This window comes from Hyalella azteca, unplaced genomic scaffold (genome assembly GCF_000764305.2).
Source record: "Hyalella azteca isolate HAZT.00-mixed unplaced genomic scaffold, Hazt_2.0.2 contig4447, whole genome shotgun sequence".
NCBI classification, from domain to species: domain Eukaryota; kingdom Metazoa; phylum Arthropoda; class Malacostraca; order Amphipoda; family Hyalellidae; genus Hyalella; species Hyalella azteca.
The window spans coordinates 21486-30016 of record NW_025934661.1 but is presented as its reverse complement, the minus strand read 5'-3'; positions in this window follow the sequence as shown (position 1 = coordinate 30016).

Below are 8531 nucleotides of genomic sequence, written 5' to 3'. Positions count from 1 at the left end.
GAAAAATCGGTAAATAAAACTCAATAATTATGCGTGAGTTGTTTTCTTTTCGTCCATGTGGGAATCAAATGAAATATAGAAATCCTAGTAAATTGGTGATGTTCAGTAGTTATGCACGAGTTGGTTTTTTGTCTTTCAAGTATAAATTCAATGCAGTAAACTGAAGGCTACGATAAAATCTAAGAACGAACAACCGACTTAAAAACGATGAGCATTCGTAAACATGAAGTGATCGAACTTTAAGAACTTTAAGTTGCGGCACTATTTCGTGTGCTAAAAACGGTTTCGCCAGTGTCGAGAATATTAGATTTTCAATTAAAGATTTTCCTGCTTGAACTAAATTTGCATCTCGCTAGATTTTATTCATTCATCTTAAAAGAAATGTTGCGAATTTATGCATTAACTTAATTTGAATAGATATACCAGCAAGTAGTTGATATTTTACCTTCTTTTTCGCGTAAACTCAATACAAATAGCTCAATACGAGGTTATGGGAATTTTTCAAGATTTCAATCAGTTATTTCAAGAAAGCGCAAGGCTTTCAAAATTTGCATACATTCTAAAAATGAAAAAATTAATTACACAAACAGAAGTTGTTTCCTAAACATATATTCATAGCTACTGAATACTCTGGACAAGTGTAGAACCTCGGCAGACACTTGTATGCCAAACTGAACTATTCTCACCGCGTCGTCACAAACATTTTCAATCTGCAATTCTAATAAAGATATGAGCCAGGATCTTTGTCATAATATTTATGCAGTTTGAAATAGTAATACGAGACCTCTCATCTGGTGATAGACAATATCCTATTAGAATAAAATTGATATGAATGTCATAAAAATCTAAGCTGCACGCGCACAAGCAGATTATTTTAATAATATATCTGATGATTGCCCTCTTTGAGATTTCATAACCAGAACATGCATGTGCTTTTGAATCCAATATACGAGGGCAGTAGTTTAACTCTGGTTATTCAGTAGTTCATGTTCGTTAATAAGGCCGAATGGGAATATTGATTCAAATAATGCTGCGACATGAGATATAGCGCGGGAGCAGATGCAATAACATGAAATTTTTTGTATAATTTTGCAGAAGCCATAACATTTTATACAAACCCCATCAATACTGTTAAAAAAAATTATTTGGCAAATTTACATTATTTGATGGCATATTCATTCAAATTTATTCCTTGAATAAAAATTGATTATTTATTGACAAATTGTAACACATATAATGCCCATTAAAGTCACGCCAGAATGTTATTGATCCGAAATATATTACTTTTGATTACTATATACGGTAATCACATTACCGTATATAGTAATCGTATGTGATATATATGTAATCACATTACCGTATATAGTAAATATATATTTATTGGGATACTATTTCCCGTAGTTGTCCAGATAATAATACTTCATGTCCAGAAATAATACTCTGTTCGTAGGCTTCAGGGAGATGAACGCTCTCCATATAGAACTCGTTTTTTTCATGCGTTTCAGCGGAGGTAATTAATGACGCTGGCTATAAAATCACTGCCTACAAAGTAGCAAGATGAGAACTGTTCTGTTTGCTTGAGCAGCCTCTGTGTGACGTGGGAATAGTTTAGGTTAGGATAAAGTTATCGAGTCTGTCAGTGGTTTTGCTTCTTCGGCAATTTTCAGCAATTCGTTTCAGCTACCAAATCCCAATAATATGTATAGTTAAATCTCCCAAATACGTTGTTTGTTTCTAAAAACTTATTGCAAAATTTTTCGCTGCCTGACTCCAGGCACCTGTTTTTCACACAAGAAAACACCGATTTTTGGTGCATCATCACTGATCAGCAGCAGTGGCTTTGAGATTAAAAGTATAATTTGATATTAGGTGGCATCGCCAGCGCTATCTGCCATCAATAAATTATATCACATAAGACAGTACGGCGATAATTTATTATCGTAATAAATTATCGACGTACCCAAGAAGCCGCTGATATATACATCTTATTTATATGGACTGATATCGTCAAATTTCTCCAGCGTTTCGATCGTTTAATTAACGGTAGCAATAATATTGATCAACTACATATTGATGATTATATTGTAGTATATTCCCATGCTCTAAAGTCAAAACAGAAATATATTTAAATATCATGTGAATTTCAGGAAACTCAACACATGAAATTTAACCTGCGAGGTACTCGATTATTTTACATCCGAGTTTTCTCTCCTCATGAAAATTGAAACCCTCTTCGCCCGTCTTCATTAATTCTTATTAATCACTTGAAAATGCGGGTGTTATTCATGTTTTTGTATGATAATATGTAAAAAGTCTTTCATGATTTTTTCAAACTGTATAAATCTTATTGGATACATGCATTATCGCACTAAAAATTTTACTCCATCTGGTGGTCCAGAAGGAGACATCAAACAGGCGATACCTGTTTAATAATGACTAGATTTCTTCTAGTTCCAGGGTGAGATGGCGTTACATCCACAAACTCACAACCTTTTTTTTTTGTGCTCGAAGTCATGATACTGAACTGAGCTGCGAAATAATACTTGTGATGACGGGGCAGTGGGTGAGAATATTTTAGTCTGGGATACAATTGCCAGTGGAAGCTCTCAACTTTCAAAGTGTTCAGTGGTTTCTTATATGAGAGTGTTTTGACATCCCTATTCATTAAAAATGTTAGAAATCCACTACTTGAAAAATTTTTGTGCCCCAGCGCTTAGAAGCGCTTAGGGCTAAAATGTCAGAAGATGAAATTAACCCGTACTGCGATCTCTTGACGCGCTTCGGGAGTTCACAATAATTTTTAAAATATTCATTTATTTGATAAAACGAAGCATATTTCCCTATACTAGAATCGTTGAATAACTCGGCCAAACTAATCTCGTGAGGTCGAATGTTTATGCCGGCGATTGTGCTCCACTGGCGACTCAGCCATTTATATCATAGCGATAACTTGGTGAATGATATTCCTTATGACAATGCATCTCAGTGCTTCTAAATTCTTTGAATTTTTCCTTCTACAAACTAATAGCGCATAAATAACTTTTGAACCACATTCAACAGTTGTTATTGAACGGAGATAGATTTAGTGTATTTATATGTTATATTATCGAAAAAATATATTGTATAACATAGCAGATGCGTTTCATGAGTGAAGTAGGATTCTGATTCGTATATCTCAGTATTACCATTGGCATTCTATTTTTGGAAAGAAATTTTTCTACACAAAACAATTTAAGTTTTTAGAGGGCTCGTACATTTTCCTCGTGTTTCCCTACAGACTCGCTCATAACAAACGCATCGTAGCACACGTGGCAAGGAGCCTCGGGGATGCCAACGAGTTATTTAGTAACATATTTCGCACACCATATTTGTTTCTAGGTTACGAAAACCTGTACTGGACAACTGTAAGCAAAGCGGTCAATGACACATAAAATAATAGTGAGTTTTTTTATGTTTAGGTCAATAATAACTGGTTTTTGCCGAGTAGTCCCTAATCGCGTAGGGTGAGCTGAAAAATGCCCTTATTTTGTAATACCACCGTAAAAAGTAACCACGAATCTCACAGCCTTGTGTGTCGAGATAATCTTCAACTGATGTCTATTCTTGGTGTTGGATCAATAATATTTTAGCTATTTTGATCTATAATGATAAGGTAGATCATTTAGCAAACCATGTATAAACATTTGCTACCGAGTAAGTGGACTCGAGTGCCGGCAGCGAGCTACGCCCCTGTCGGACTCACGATATCAGTGTCCAACGAGCAACGGAGAAGGATGGTATACTCGAGCTTCCCGCTCCGCTGATGCGTCTCATTTCATGCAGTTCTTTCAATGGCGGGCAACGAATTCGCAGACTATGAGATGAAAAAAACTATAGGAACAAAAAAACTAGCGATGATGATGCAGGAGGTGCACCAGTGCTAAAGCTGCACATGCACCAGCGATAAATATGCACATGTTCTCAGGCACACGCACACGTGAATGACTTACAGTCTCATCCACATGGGTAAACATAGACACAAGTTCGAGCAGTCAGAGTTGTCGTACACGGGAATGGCTCTGCTTGAGGACAGAAATTCGGTCCTTTCATTCTCATAACTTAAAAATAGATTCGAGTTCACAATTGTGCGTTTGAAGACTGCATTTGATAGGAAACAATCTATATTAATGGCTGGTAAAATAATCGCAGCATATGTAAAATAGAAGACACCTAAAAAATACTTTACAGAATTAAGGGCAGAAATCATTTGCACCCGAGGTTGTGGCGTGACACGACAACCCTTGGCGATTAGGGCTAAAGTGATGGAGATTGGAGCAACGAGTTGGTGGGTTCGAAATTTGCATGTGCTCGTGAAACTTAATCCTGCAAAAGAAAGGTTACGTACTCGAACGTCGAGGTTACGTATCCGCCTTCACCTTTTAAATTCATCGAACGACACACTCAAAGAAATTGAGAAAAAATGTTCCCGTAGCGATGTTATTTTAGTCGTTATCAGGTCTTTGCAGTCCTACTCATCCTGGCGTTGCTATGCCGGATACAGGCAAGGCTGTTCTCGAATTATAGCCTTGGCACCATATGAGCCAATGGCTACGTAATCACATTATTGCAAGACAACTGGATAATTTAGAGCAAAACTAGGTATTTTTCATGACTACTGAAGTCTCCGTTCACCTACTGAGCATCATGAATAATTGTATCTCAAACCAAAACTATTCTTACCATTCGCTGTCACGAAATTACAACACAGTGAATATCGTGAGAAATAAGCTCAGTAATGATTTACGAATTATATCAAAAAAACGTTGTTGCACGAGCATGAGAAGATTATTATTTTCACTGATATTTTCAATACATTTTATTCACAAAATGCCATACGAGAAAAATGTATTGCATAGATGACCATGAGCGCAGTACGGAATAAGTCAATTTATAGGTCAATGAATTATGATAAATAAAAGTAACAACTCGCACAATTTGCAGTAATCTGAAATAGATTACTGGAGTGTATGCCATGTAATTAGTTATCGTCTGTTTTTAGTGCCTTGTTGGCATGTAAGAATAGTTTAGTGAATGCTGAAATAACGATTCGGAAAACAGATACTGACTGAACTACTCAGTAGCAATGTATATATAACTGCGGTCTCTCAACAGTAGGAAATGATAAAAGTATTAGAGTTCAGATAGAATTAAATCTGAAGCATTGAAGACTGCATTTTCACGGCATTGGTACGTGAAATATAGGCGTGTCGTAGTTATTAGCAAGTTCAGTAAAGCAGATAAAACCTGTGCGAAAGGGACTCGTGGGCTTGCGGAGCGAAGCCGTGCACTACAAATTTTGTGAACCAGTTTCAACCAACGTTGATGAATTTTCATTCATTTGAGTCTCATTTTAGTCACCCATCAACTTCATTATCTTATTCATGACCATGCCAATGCAAATAATGTCATTACCGATAACATGAATATCATTGAAAATTATTCTTCAAGTCAGTTTTAGTATTCAAACAGACCTAATTACGTGTAAAATTGCGTGATTTTAATTTTAAAATATTTATTTAATTATTGTCGTTCATGGAGTGTGGTTTTCCAAACCTCACTTTTTAAATCTAAGAAATTTGTTCCGTTTGATGAAAAGAAGCGCTGAAAGTTTGTACGTTGTTAACGCTGGCTGGTGTCCGGATCAAACGCTGTTGTGGTGGAAAGCGTCCAGCAGGAACAGGAACGCGCGCTTGCCACCGTCAAATCTTGAGGACCTCGTGCAGCGATGCCTTCAATTGTCAAGCCTTAGAAGTGCTTTAACTTCCTCTGGTTCCTTCGGTCATCATTATTCTTTCACACACAGAAGCAGCATAGCACAACTCAGTAGAAAGAGAAAAACATGTTATTTGGTAATATAAGCTTCCAGGTGAGAAGCCCATGCATACAAGCTTTAAAAAAGCTTCTCAGCATGCATACAAGCTTTAAAAAAGCTTCTCTAATATGTGACAAGTATGAACGTAATAGTGGCAACAATTACAGCGAAAATTAATCAAAATATTACATTCTAAAGTAAACGCTCTACATAAGTAAATTGCCACAAGAAAAAAACTATATGATAAACAAAGTTAAGTTAATATTGAGAAAGAATATGATCACGAAATTTTGTCTTTAGAATAGATTTAGAACAGCTTATTCTGAAATCCTCGAGCAGTTCATAAAAATGCTTTACACAATTAAAAACAGTACCAATTTTCTCTATTTATAAACGGACCGGTGGAAGGTTGAGACGAACGCCTCTAGTATCATGGAAATGATGTGTTTCAATTTGTTTGTCATGAGATTTGATCCCCAATTTCGATTTCGTTCATGAATATGGAGGAAAGAGACGTTGCTTCTCGTGGCACATGGACTTTTGAAATAGTTCCGTAGCAGGCAGGGTGGGCAAGGTGGCCTATAGTAGTTTCAGGATATTAACAAGCGATGCGAAAATTCAGCAATCTTATAAAATCGGCGGCAGTTAACCTACGGCCTGGTTAACGCATAAATCGAAATAGTTTTCGTAAAACGCATGAACCTTCTTTCGTAGAATTAGAAACAAAATCAAACTTCCTGAGTTCAGACCGCATTGAAGGCAAGGAAATTGTTGCCGATGACATTCCTCATCGTCAAAGACTCGACCAAACTGACCTCGTGAGGTCGAATGTTTGTGAACTGTTTTATCAGTTACATACCAGGAAGACCGTGAATATGTATGTTAATACATATAATGTTAATGTAACATACCAAGTACTTGGGTGGCTGTACTTGGGTGGTATGTTAAATAAAACTGATTAAACTATTCACGACTTTGATTTGTTGGGCAGGATTCTTCAGTCTAAGTATATAACATCGGGCACATGACAGTACATAACTAAAGGCGTGCAGTGGTTGACAGTACATAACTATAATGGCGTGCTGTGGTTGGCAGTACATAACTAAAGGCGTGCTGTGGTTGACAGTACAATAACTAATAGCGTGCTGTGGTTGGCAGTACATAACTAATGGCGTGCAGTGGTTGGCAGTACATAACTAATGGCTGTCTCTTATACACATCTAGATGTGTATAAGAGACAGGCCAACCACTGCACGCCATTAGTTATGTACTGCCAACCACTGCACGCCACTAGCTATCTACTGCCAACCACAGCAGCAATTTGAGCATTTTTTTTGTTGCTGGTTTGAATTAAAGAATTCAAGATCTAGCACCACAGGGATAGCATCGAAAAGTCATAATCGACGGACTAAAGAACTTTGAATGCATGAAGTAAATAGACAATCCTAAACCTCGAATGGCTGGGACAAAAATTGGTAAGATTTGTGATGGCGAAGCAAGTTGAAGGAGCGCGAGACGCGGCACCGCGGCAGCAAGAAGCGAGGGGGGGGGGCATGCTTCTGAACGCTTCCTAATTATTCTGAACGCTTCCGGCGTGCATTTTTTCAATTTGTTCGTCCTGAAGTTTGATCCCCAATTTTAATTTCGCCCCAAAAATATGGAGGACGGAGGCGTTATTTTGCGTGGCATTTGGGATTCTGAAATAGTTCCGTAAAAGGCAGGGTGGCCTATTGCTTACAGCAAGGATTATAGAAGAGAGACAGTTAGGACTTGAAGTAGCTTCTTTAAATAGCTTCTTTAAGCTATTTAAAGCTATTAAGCTTTAAATAGCTTGAAGTAGCTTCTTTTAAACCACCAACACTTGCACAAACGCTTGCTGTACTGAATCCGCTCCTGGATCATTTCCATGAATCGCGACGCTCATGACTGAATTACATTCAAGGAGGTAATTAATTACTACGTATCCCTCACCATTAAACTTCACACACCATTAAACTCACCATTAAACTTCCTTAATTATCAAAAGAAAGACGTTAACTTCTAAACACGGCTACTGAATACTCTGGACATATGTAGAATCTCGACAGGCAATTTTATCCCAACCTGAACTATTCTCACCGCTGTCGTCACAAACATTATTGTGCATTTCAGTTCAGTATCAAGACTACGCGGACAAAACAAAAGGCTGTGAGTTTGTTTATGTATTTAGCATACACTCAATCTGCAATTCTAATAAAGAAATGAGCCAGGATCTTTGTCAAAATATTTTTGCAGTTTGAAATAGTAATACGAGACCTCTCATCTGGTGACAGACAATATCCTATTAGAAAAAAATCTGATATGAAAATCATTAAAAAATCTAAGCTGCGTGCGCACAAGAAGATTAATTTATATATTCATCTGATATGTCATATGATGTATGTCATAACAAGAACATGTATGATATGTCAAAACAAGAACATGTGCTTTTAAATCCAATTAACTGTAACAATCAATAGTTCCTGTTCGTTAATAAGGCCCAATGGGAATATTGACTCAAATAATGCTGCGACATGGGATATATAGCGCGGGAGCGGGTGCAATAACATTAAATTTGTGATAGAAATTCTGCAGAAGCCATAAAATTTTGTACAAACCCCATCAAAATAGTAAAAAATCCAAAAAATATATGGCATATATA